Source organism: Ictalurus furcatus, chromosome 29 (assembly GCF_023375685.1).
Source record: "Ictalurus furcatus strain D&B chromosome 29, Billie_1.0, whole genome shotgun sequence".
In the NCBI taxonomy this organism is placed as follows: domain Eukaryota; kingdom Metazoa; phylum Chordata; class Actinopteri; order Siluriformes; family Ictaluridae; genus Ictalurus; species Ictalurus furcatus.
This window is the reverse complement of record NC_071283.1, coordinates 3,488,644-3,500,342: the sequence shown is the minus strand read 5'-3', so window position 1 is coordinate 3,500,342 and position 11,699 is coordinate 3,488,644. Positions and strand designations below refer to the sequence as shown.

The 11,699-nt window shown below is 39.4% G+C and overlaps 1 long non-coding RNA gene across 1 annotated transcript; it reads right to left on the bottom strand.

The window, feature by feature from the left end:
- Positions 1-8,335: 8,335 nt before the first annotated feature.
- LOC128604411 (uncharacterized) lies at positions 8,336-11,024 on the bottom strand. Its single transcript, XR_008385180.1, has 3 exons — positions 10,520-11,024; positions 8,832-8,950; positions 8,336-8,708 (listed from the first exon to the last, which is right to left on the bottom strand). It is a non-coding gene; the product is annotated as an uncharacterized LOC128604411 (long non-coding RNA).
- Between the last annotated feature and the right edge of the window lie 675 nt (positions 11,025-11,699).

Here is an 11,699-nt window from a genome sequence, read left to right as displayed (position 1 = left end):
ACTGACTCATTAGAATGGTATTATGTAAGACCTTTAATCCATAATCAATCGCTAAATAGCCTTGAAGTTATCAGGGTGATTCCATGATACTGATAATATTTAGCCTTTATAGCCCTTAAAAATTCAACTTTGTAATTCTAATGTCGCTCCTAAATGAGGAACGGGGTTGAGTTTTTTTTCTTCTGAAACTGTCGGAATGGCAAGGCCAATTCATTTGTTTGTGCTGAACACCAAAGACAATTGGGTTTGAGATCAAAAGATGGATATAGTTTATTTCCTGGTATTTACATCTAGACTTGTTAAACAACTTAAAACATAGCACCTTTTGTATGAGACGATCCGATTTTTAGGCGAGCAAAAGTATAGAAAGTAATTTTAAGTCAGTAACACGTAATATATGGTTGCATATCCCTTGCTTGCAATATCTGCATCGAGCGTGTGACTCACTGACATAACCAAATTGTTGGTTTCTTTTTGTTCTGATGCTTTTCCAGGCTTTTACCGCAGCCTCTTTCAGTTGTTTGTTTTAGGTGATTTTTCCCTTCAGTCTCTTCTTCAGGAGGTTTGAGTTAAGGTCTGGTGATTGACATGGCCAGTCTAAAACCTTCCACTCTTCCCCCTGATGAAGTCCTTTGTTGAGTTGGCAGTGTGTTTTTGGATCATTGTCTTGATGCATTTCTCTGTAAATTGGCAGACGCAATGTTCCTGTAAACTTCTGAATTCATTCTGCTTCTACCATCATGAGTTACATGATCAATAAAAATTCGTGAGCCTGTTCCAGAAGCAGCCCTGCAAGCCCAAGCCATGACACTACCTCCACCATGTTTCAGTAGCTGCGTTTACATGGACAACAATAATCCACTCTTAATCCGATTAAGACCATACTCTAATTAAGAAACTACCATGTAAACAGCAATTTTTACTTACCTTAATCTAATTAAGGTCATAATCGAAGTAAGCAATAATCGAATTAAGACAGGTGGAGTACTCCTGTTTTAGTCGCATTATGGACGTGTAGTAGTGACATGTAAACACCTTAATCACATTATGAACGTCGTGTGGGAGTTTTCACCGCATTTTGCGACAGGACACGATCACACACGGCAGTTTTACGTTTTACGGCGAACAAGAGAGTTCGGCTGCGTCCCAAATCGCATACTTTCCTACTATAGGCCTGTAGTGGGGAAAAATACATGTATCTCGGCTACTATATAGACGGTAACTACGCGATTTGGGACGCAGCCCACGGCTTCAAGCAGTCGTCTATTAGCACGTACAGCATGACAAATAATTAACTGCACTTAAAGCGTTCGTAAAAAAAATAAATAAAAACACGCAAAACTGTATACGGTACCATAACGAAGACGAACTGTATGTTGAAATTCTGGAGGGACGTCGGACGGCATGGTGCGGTGACGTAATGACGCTGCTGTTAATCTAATTATGTTCTAAAACATGTAGAACGGGAACATGACAGGAGTATTCTAAAAGCGACTCATGTAAACACCTTAATCACATTATTATCTTACTCAGATTATGGTCAATAATTAGATTACTGCTGTCCATGTAAACGTAGTCAGTGATGAGCTTGTATGTTTTGGATCATGAGCAGATTCTTTCTTCCTCCACACTTTGGCCTTTCTATCACTTTGTTAGAGGTTCATCTTAGTCCCAGAATTTTTGTAACTCTGATTTTTTTTTTTTTTTTTTTACTGCTGACGAGTGGATTGCATCGTGTGTTATGGCCTCTATATTTCTGCTCTCAAGTTTCCTTCAAATGGAGGATTATGATACCTTCACCCCTGCCTTGTGGAGGTTGCTGGTGATGACACCGACTGTTGTTTTTGGGTATTTCTTCACAGTTCACAGCTCTTTCTTTTCATTGGCAGACCCATTCAGTGTCTGTCGTTCAGTACACCAGTGCTTTCTTTGTTTTTCAGGACATTCCAAATTATTGTATTGGCTATGCCCAATGTTTGTGCAATGCCTCTAACTGATTTCCATCTTTTCTCAGCTTTACAATGGCTTGCTTTTCTCCTATACACAGCGCTCTGATCTTCATGTTGGCTTATCCTTTTTAACAACAAATGATGTTTTCACAGGTGAAACTGAAGGCTAAAACAAAGAGTAGATGTTCAGAGCTATTTACTCTTTAAACAATCAATCTAATAGGACACACCTGGGTAACAAGAAACACCTGTCAGTCACATGTTCCAGTATTTTTGCTCGCCTAAAGAATTGGGCATTCTGATACAAAATGTGCTGTGTTCGATGTTGTTTAACACATCTACATATAAATACCATGAGGAAAACTCTGAACTCTCTTCTCATATTGATCTTTTGATCTCAAACCCAAATGTCTTCAGTCTACAGCAAAAAAAAAAAAATTAATTGGCCTTGCTGTTCCAATAGTTTCAGAGGGGACTGTACTTTCTTCTTAATATGATCTTAAGGAAATTCTATTTTCAAATTATAAATTATATTTCATGGTATAGTTAGGTATAGTGTGCTGGGACAGGCAAAAATGCTGCCCTAAGTGCTGTAGAGGTTTAAAGGTATTTATCTGAAACATAGCACATATGTTGTTAGGCGTAGGACATTTTATCTTTGTTTAAAGTGTCTGCTGTAGTAATGTTATTGTAACATCGACTCACAAAGAAAACTTCACTGAGTGTTCTTTGAAGTTCTTAGAACTGTAATATTAAGTAAACTTGTTAGCTAACTATAACAATATGCTAATATGATCTTAGGCCACAGCGCTGTTGAATTCTCACATCTGATTGGTTAGAATTGGTGTTCACTAATTTTCTAGAACAGCAGCTCTGAAAGTAGGTCCGGCTGCAAGGCAAACCACAGGCTTGTATTATATTAATGTACTCATTGTAACGTGTCATTCCTATAGTAACAGCTCATTCACATGGACTCCGACGGTGGACGCTCTAGATAACCTAAGATAATAAATGGATTAAAATCATGTATAATGATATGGTGAAGACTTCTGTAAGGAGATGTTTGTTTAGCACTTATGGAAGGAGGCTCCTGTTCCAGCAGTGTGTAACAGTCGTATTAAGAGCACTTTGCATTTTCTGGTTTCTTGGAAACATTTTTTTCTTTGAACGAGAGAAAAAAATGGACATACCACAAGATTGATAGTGACTAAAAACAGATAAATGTCAAATTTTTTTTTTATATATAATTTGCTGCGGTATAAGAAGCATAAATCCAAATAATCAACTTTGGATGGGGACAGTAACTCCGCTTCGGATCAGACTTCATTACACCACCTGTTGTTAATTATTGTCCCATAATAGTATCCCCCCCACCCCCCCACACACACAACATGAGGTTTGTGAACATGAATGAATCTCTGTAGTGGCCATTTTGTTCAGAAAATATTTTGGACCAGATCATTGCATCACTGAGCTCAGGATATATAAATGAAATATCTAGCTCATGAAATAAATAACGTCTTCTTTTCAAGCCACTTGTTAAGTAGTTCGTAATGTATTTTGAGTTATTGTTATTCTGTTTTGAGATGTCGATTACAGACAAAATCCCTGCTATTGAATTTCTTAAACCTTCGAGAAGCAATAAAGATCATTGTTCACTACATAACAAAGCACTACGTGACATATAGGTAGTATCTAGCAAGACTAAGAAGGGCAGCAATGTTTTTTTTTTTTTTTTTTTTTTTTTTTTTTTGGATAGCAGTGATTTCCTCTGTGGCAACCTCCAAATACAAACAGTGTGTTTGTTCATGGTAGACTCATGACTACAAAAGATCATCAAGCCGGCAAATCCTTAGGTATCACTTTACTATTCATTGTCATTTGTTTCAGGTTTCTGTGACATGGAGTTCTCTTTTGGGAAAGGGTATCAACTGGGGTAGACATATGAAGGCCCAAATTGTTTATCCAAATCCTTTACAACTCTGCAATGCTGAGAATTCTGCTCCAAACAGCAAAATTGTGTTTTTATGACTAAACTGATTGCAAACCTTCTACTTTCATTAAAAAAACACCATTAACAACATTTCAAAATACCAGATGAGTGTAACTTTACTGATGAATGGACCAATAGAATTAGTACACGCCTTTTTTTAATTTTGCGTTTAAATTAACGCAACATTAAGCAAACTCAATAATATCTCGAGGAGCTTACAGTTTTTCAAAATGACCACAGATTTGGGCCAAGACGTGTCGTGGGACGTCACCACAATGGGCATTCATCCAAAGTCCAAAGAAATTTCACTTATATAAGACATTTAGTGTTTTAGATTGGTTACAAATGTTATTTTTTTTTAGATGACACTTAACAACGTAACAAAATTAGGTACGAGACGACTTTAAGAAGTCGTATCGTCATTTCTGAATGTGATGGAAATATTTTCTAATCACTTCTATGCCCAACCTTTGTCTGAAGAGCTTTTAGATGCCCTCAATTGTAATATTCACTCCATCATTCTTCTTGATATACCTATTTTAACTCTGCTGTATGTCATACACCGCTTTCTCCAAATCAGGACAGGGGTCATAGCAAAAACTCTGGCTTCTTTCTTTTGGTTCTTTTCAAACAATGTGGTGAATGCTTCATTTGTGGCCAATGTGTGCCAAGAAAGCGTTCTCCACAACATTACACCACCACCAGCAGTTTGAATTGTTGACACAAGGCAGGTTGGGTCCATGGATTCACGCTGATGACCCAACGTCTGATTCTACTCTCTCTATATCTGCAGAAATCAAGATTCTTCAGTGTACGTATAGTATCGTGATATATCTGTGCTCTCTCTCTCTCTCTCTCTCTCATTCTCAGCCAGACCTCTCTCTCTCCCCTGAGTTCATCCCACAAGAGCAAAAACACATTACGTTCCACTCAGAGGCTACACACACACACACACACACACACACACGCCTGAGTGTGTGTTCAAAGTGAGATTGTTATTGTTCGTGTCAAGTGTGTTCAGTCATATACAAACAGTGTGTGAGTAGTCAACAGGATGTTTTATCAGTATTGAACTTTATTGATTGTTCCTAGAGCAGATAAGAGTGGCATCCTCCCATAACCTTGCTTCCTCCTTAACCTTCAATTAAACCCCCTCTTCAACTTTACAACACACACACACACACACACACACACACACACAGTAGACTTTACAATGCCTATATAGTTACTACCAGGAAACAATCTCCCAAACCACACCCCATTCTACCTTTTTCACACACACACACACATGATCTACATCTGTTTTTGGCTTTTTCACACACTCATCAATGATCATCAGCATGTATGTATTAGAAACACTGGGTAGGACCCCGCTTTGCTCTCAGAACAGCCTCAATTCTCCATGGTATGGATTCCACAAGGTGTTGGAAAATTCCTTTGAGATTCTTCTCCATGTTGACACGATCACATGATTACTGCCGATTTGTCAGATGCTCATTCATGCTGCAAATCTCCCGTTCTATCACATCCCAACTGTGCTCTTTTGGATTCAGATTCAGTCACTGGGAAGGCCACTGATGTTCCCTGAACTCACTGTCATGGTCATGAGACCAGTTTGAGATGACTACTGGAAGTAGCCAGTAGAAGATGGGAAAGGGATTGCACGTGGTCAACAACAATACTTGATGCTTGATTGATACACAATCTGTGCCAGGAAACCATTATCCACACCATTGCATCAGCAGCAGCACCTTGAATTGTTGACACATGGCAGATTGTGTCAATGGATTTTCGGGTGTTAATATCAATTTCTGACCTGACCCTCTGCATGTTGCAGCAGAAATTAAGATTCATTAGACCAAGCCAGTTTTTTTGTGAACTGTCGCCTCAGATTTTTGTTTTTGGCTGACAGGAGTGTCAATTTGGTCTTCTGCTGTTGTAGCCACCCTGCCTCAAGTTCTGACCTCTTATGTGTTCTGAGATGCATTTCTACTCACCATAGTTGTCAAAAATGGTTAATTGAGTTACTATAGCCTTTCTGTCAGCTCGACCCAGTCTGGTGCTCACTGGAACTTTTCCCCACATTGTTCTGTGTAAACTCTCAAGACTGTTACGCGTGTGAAAATCCCAGGAAATCGTCAGTTTCTGAAATACTCAAACCAGTCTGTCTGGCACCAACAACCATGTGACAGTCACATTCCCCGCCCACTGTGATGGGGTGGGGAATGTGTTAATATGAGCAGTTAATATGAGCATTAACTGAGGCTCTTGATCTGTGGCTGCATAATTATATGCATTGTGCTGCTACCACGTGATAGGCTGATTGGATAATTGCATGAATGAACATGAGTACATGTGTATACATTTAGAATTTGATTGATGCTAGAGACATTTAATATGCTAGTGCCACATTATGTAAACAATAAGTGGATCTGAAAGTAAACACAGTGATTATTATTGCACTTCCTCCTGATTAAGTCGAGTCTCTGCCCTATGTCCAAACCGAAATGTTGATTTAACAGTGTTTAACAGTGGCTGATGAACTCAAAGCTCCTTGGTGATAATATTCAGTCATCAAATAAATTTTTTACGGGGGTAGTGGATTCAAGTGATAGTGATGAACCTCCAGTTTCACCCTGGTAGATGCAGAAATGTTAATTAGCTAGTTAGCCTACTGATGTAATAGTTTAATTACTGCATAGTGTAAATAAATAATGGGAGGATCCTTAAGAATATAAACTCAAATGTACTGCTCTGGTCACTCTGAAGACTGAAATTGAAGCCTGATGTACGAAAACAGTCAATGCATTACCAATGAACTGTGTGCATTTCTACTTAATACACTCTTTAGAGATGTATGTCGCTTTGACGTGTTTATGACATGTTGATTTGCCATAAAGAACTGTCAGAACATCTAAAACATCTAATGCAACTTGGTGTGTAAATCGTATGAATTGAACTAAAATATTGATAATATTGATAATATATACTTAATCCATAGTAGATGTACAAGGGATAGTAGTTTTAGGAGGTGTAATTCTGTTCTGTTCTGTTCTTTTCTTTATTAATTTTCTTTAACTGAAGGAGATGGCACCAGCTTGTAACCCTCTGTGTATGTGTGTGTGTGTGTGTGCGCGTGCGTGTGTGTATTACCATCTGACCGTAATGAATGACGGCAGGCCAGCAGAGGGCAGTATATTCACAGTTATGTGTACATGAAAATCTATCTATCTATCTATCTATCTGTCTGTCTGTCTATCTATCTATCTATCTATCTATCTATCTTACTAAAAAAAAATCCTACATGAATCCTTAATTTTTCACACTGACAAACTGTACAGGATATTCCTACAGGTTTTTTTTTTATTTTTTTTTTTTTAGAATTGATCCTTCAGTACAACAGAAAAATGTGGAAATTTCCAGCAGATTTGCTGCACAACGGAAAAATCCTGCAGGATTTTATCATTCCTGCAGGATTGATGCACATCTCCTGCAGAAATACAATGTTTTAGTCATGAATGACTCAGTGTTTTAACGAATCGGTTGAGCAAATGATTCAGTGAGTCATTCGCAACGCACAAAAAGACGCCAGTGAATGAATCTTTTTCGAGAAAAGATTCGATTCACTGAGATGACGTCACTCTTTGGCACAGTAGTCACACAGGTATTCGAATGCACAAAAAAACTCTTACCTCTTATTGTTTTTTTTTTTTGTTTTTTAGGTGTGAATTGGACTCAAAAACGTTTTAAATAGAGCTTTAGGAAATAATTCCTGGAGGATGCCATTTCTGAATATAATTGTTTCCTTCTTAGAATTCCTGCAGGTATATATCTACAGGAAAATGAGCTGAAAATTATGTAGGATATCTGCATAATATTCCTGCAGGATTGCTGTAGGGTTTTTTTTTTTGTAAGTAAGTAAGTAAGTCAGTCAGACTGTCTGTCCGTTTGTCAAGTCCTGCTGTAATATAACAATGAACAACACACACGCCACCCTTAAGTACGTCCTCTTACATTTTATTCACTCCACTGGTTATTTCCTTTTACACAGGCTATTCTATACAACATAAGGTCTTTTTCTTTGACTACACAACATATGACTGCACAATATCATCCACATGAAAATACACATATTGTCCATTTTACCCCCATGTACCAACATAAAAGACCACCATAGGCCCACCATTGCCCCGAGGTTATTTGGGTGATGGACCATTCCATTTTCAGCACAGCACTGACACTTTAGTGGAATAATAAGTGTGTGGTGCTGATGTGAGTGTATCAGCGTTGTGTAGCAGCACTGTGTACACTTACTAGCAACTTGATTAGACTAGTAGACTAGACTAGTAGACAAGGTTCTGTAGCCCAGCACCTTGCTGGTGCTGTAGGTGTACCGGTAAAGTGCATTAATCATGTTAATCGTCTTCTAGCCCTTAATCCGTGGTCAATTTCTGACAGCAGGACGCCATTAGAAAGATATTTTTGGTTGGTGGCTTGTTCACAACCCAGCAGTGATGTTTAAAAAGTTCTCCAAGTTTCTAGAAATCGTCTTGTACTTCAACTTAATGCAGTAACAGTGTCATTCATCAGGTCCATAAATACTGAGGAGCATAGAGTGTCTGGAAGGTTATGGATAAAATAGCCTTTTTCTCTGCCTGAATGTTTATGGAAGCCCCGAGTTTATTTTCTTGATGGTTGGAATTCCTGTTTTCTTTTTACTGTACTCTTATGATGGGTTCTGTTCTGCTCTGTCCAAATAATTTCACCTGAAATAGACATGCATGCACAGAAGCAGATGATCAACAGACACATACAAAAGAATCATTGGGTAACCGAATACGTATGTACATATAAGCTTCTGTGTATGTGTAATGTTGACACTCATATACCTTGGTTGCCTGTGTGCTGGCTGCGTTTATAGACAGCAGCCAGGCCGAACACACAGAACACGGTGAAGGCTAAGACGATGAAGAACAGCTCAAAGAATGAGAAGGGAATCTCCATAACACTATACACAAACACAGGTACACATGCATGTTTACAACACAAACAACACAGTATTATAACTACTATAAAAGTCTCCACCCAATGGAAGAAAGTATAATGTCCTTGGACACTGAGATACTGTAAAGACAGACAGAAAGCGTGATCTAGAACTATATAGAACAGTATGTAGAGGAAGTAGTAACATAGCATATCAAATAACAAAAGATAAACAATCCTCCTTTACTTATTTTTCTTGTGTCTTACTATCCCATACTGTACTTCTAACCTATACAGGCTATACTTTATTTCCAATAGCACCAGTGTAGCTGTAGATGCTGCTGCCTCCTTGTGTGCAGTCCCTTGTGTACAGTTTTCACTATACACTGAAGATGTTTGGGGTTGAGATCAAAACATGAATCCAAGATGATAGATCAGCTTTCATTTCCTGATATTTACGTCTAGATGTGTTAAAAAAAATATGGCACTTTTGGTGACAAACAGCCCAATTTTTAGGTGAGCAAAAGTATAGGAACATATAGTCTTAAAGTATATAACACTTAATATTTGGTTGCATATCTCTTGCTTGCAATAACTGCATCAAGCCAGTGACCCAGTGACATCACTATACTGTTGCATTTTTCTTCTGTGTTGGCCAGTCATGCAAGCCCAAGCCACTGTCACTAAGTCTTCCCTTTCAAAACAAACTCAACATTGCATGAGCTTCACACTGTGGGAAGCGCCCTCGTACGCGACTGGGCTCAGAACCTGGGGATCCCGTATGGATCTGAGGGGAGCGGGGGAACCAGAGGTGAGCACTGCTCTATCTCTTGCACTTTCCTCTGGATCTGACTCTCCACTTCTGGGTTTTGGAGCTTGCGTAGCAACTTCTCCTTCCAGTGTGGGGAATCAACCCACCCTCTCTGACTCAGAGGAGCCACAGGGTGGAGCCAGTGCACCAAAAACAGAAAGCAGCTCTCAATCCTATAAACAGCTGCTCGAAGTGATCACTAGGGCTGTTGAAAAACTGAATTTAGACTGGCCCGGGGAAGAGGAAGTGGCTTGTGGCATGCTGGACGAGCGCTTTCTCCCCAGTGAAAATAAATCTCCCTCACATTGCAGAAAACTCCCCATTTTCCCAGAAATACATGATGAAATATCACGCTTCTGGGGAAAACCATGCACCGCTGAGCTTGCATAAGTAGCTGGAGTCCGCTAGCGTGCACACGGGCCTTCCAAGAACTGGCATTCCAATAAAGTTCTACAGGTGTGCTACATGACAGCACCAAGGATGGCATTTCCCTGGGGGCTCATAAAATTATTATAACCGTTCAAAAAGAGGCAAAGCACCTACATCTGTCACAATTGCATAAGACAAATAAATTGCATAAGACAAAGACAAAGAAGTCTCTAAGGATGTAGACACTGCCTCGCACATATACGAAATTGTACTTTTAAGTGGACCCCATCTGATTTACAAAAGTTTCACATTCCAAACAATGCAGATCAAAAAGAGTAAGACAGAGAGAGAGAGAGAGAGAGAGAGAGAGAGAGAGAGAGAGAGAGAGAGAGAGATAAAACAACTGTATTTTACCTTCAGAGTTAAAAAATCTTGTTGCTTTCATGTACAGTACAAATGTGTGTTACAAAAGCCATACACTTCTTCTAAGAGTATCTGAGGTTCTAAGAGCCTTCAATAAACCACGTCAGCACATTACATCCACACCTTACAGAGTTGCCCTTTAGACAAATATAGCCACGCACTCCTTATCAGTCTTTGTTGATGGCTATAAATAATTGAATCTGGAGCCGGCCCCCAAACTCTCCGCTTTTGGATATGCCATATGAAAATCCAACAAGTTCCAACATATAAGTTCTGCTATGCTGGGTCCCAGGAGAGTTTTAAAATTGCATATATCCTATAAGTCTGTTGGTGTAGCTCTCATTCCAAACAAAGCCTAGGCTCAGACTATGAGTGGGTCTTGATGTTCTTCGCCTTCTTTAGCTAGAGAGCGAGAGAGAGAGAGAGAGAGAGAGAGAGAGAGAGAGAATTATGCAATGTTATTTTAGAATTCCTGTAAAACTTGTTTGGCTTGGTCTATATTATTTTTCTTTCTTTTCTTTCAACTGATGTCCAAAGCTATGTGCAGTGTGCATGATTTCTCTCTTTTCTCTTTATATACCTAATTTAGTTATAAAGATACACTATATGGCCAAAAGTATGTGGACACCTGGCCATCATAGCCATATGTAGTTCTTCCCCAAAACTCTTGCCGCAAAGTTGGAAGCACAGATTTCCCTTCACTGGAACTAAGCGACCTAGACATACCTTGGCACGACAATGCCACTGCCCCACAGCGAGCTCCATGAAGACATGGTTTGCCAAGGTTGGTGTGGAAGAACTTAAGTGGCCTGCACAAAGCCCTGACCTCAACCCCACTGCACACCTTTGGGATGAACTGGAACGCCGACTGCACCCCAGGCCTCCTCGCCCAACATCATGAATGGACACAAATCCCCACAGCCATGCTCCAAAATCTATTGGAAAGCCCTCAAAGAAGAGTGGAGGTTATTATAACAGCAAAGGGGAACTAAATCTTGAATGGGATATTCAACAAGCACATATACGTGTGATAGTCAGATGTCCACATACTTTTGGCCATATACACCAAACAGCCATAACATTAAAACCACCTGCCTTAGATGGTGTAGGTTCTCCGTGTGCCACCAAAACAACTCTGGCCTGTCGAGACATGGACTCCATAAGACCTCTG